Source organism: Echinococcus granulosus, assembly GCF_000524195.1.
Source record: "Echinococcus granulosus chromosome Unknown EG_S00228, whole genome shotgun sequence".
NCBI classification, from domain to species: Eukaryota; Metazoa; Platyhelminthes; class Cestoda; order Cyclophyllidea; family Taeniidae; genus Echinococcus; species Echinococcus granulosus.
In genome coordinates, this window is record NW_020170608.1 from 41,156 (window position 1) to 42,193 (window position 1,038).

Below are 1,038 nucleotides of genomic sequence, written 5' to 3' on the forward strand. Positions count from 1 at the left end.
GACGTAGCCATACTCCCTCTGCATGTATTTTTTGCAATTGCTAACAGGTTTTGGTATATTTTAAACCCTTTGGGCACGATAACTGAAGCCATCGCTGTAGCGTCTTTCGGTCTCATGCAGCCGTATTGCTAGGCGAAGGCGTCCCATTGCAGCATTTGTTGATGTAATAATGCTGGCGTCTTTGGACCGGAGGCGGGTTTTGCCTGAGGCCAGTCGTAGAAGCTTGCATGAATCGGCGGGCCCCAGTAGCGGATGCGAACCCTTTGGTTTGCAGTGTTTTCTAGAAAAAGGAGCACAAATAAACCTGCGACTTTCAGGCAGCGCCAATTCCAGCTCATGCACATGGATAGACTCCTGGCATGAGGGCCTTGACACTCCAAAGTCACGACAACGAGAATTACAGTATGGTTTTGGGGCGTCATGGACATGTCAATAACACCCTCTACCCAACCACTAGAGGGAACTCGAACCCACACCCTTCGGCTCCGGAAACCGACGCCTTATCCATTGGGCCCCCAGGACGCCTACCTGTCCAACCGGACCAGCGTATACCCCTCCAATGTCACTCACCAACTCACCAAAATGACTGCAAGTCTATGGATGAGTGGGCGCAGGCACTAATTAAGCACCCGCGGCAACAATCCACCCACGATCTACTATGAAGGAAGGCGACTTCTTCACTAGGTGAGGCGAGACTAATGGTCTTGCGGCTGCTAACGGCCACACAACTGCCCCATACGCTCTGTACAGTCGCATTGCCTCGATAACACACTCACGATCTCATTCACTAAAACGCATTAATGCTGGGCATTGAGGTCATCGCTGTGCAAGAGACGACATGGATTGGTAAGGCTGTTGTGTTTCTAATGTACGGCCAAATGCAGTAAGACCGTAGCTGAGGCGAGGTGGTGCCGCAGTGCAAGGTGACGGGGAAGGGTGTCAAGGAAGTGAATAGAATGTGTATGTAAAAGGAGGAGGAGGAAGAGGTAAAGAGATGCGTGGTCACGGAGCTCAGTGTTCTAGGTGTATGATTCTGGG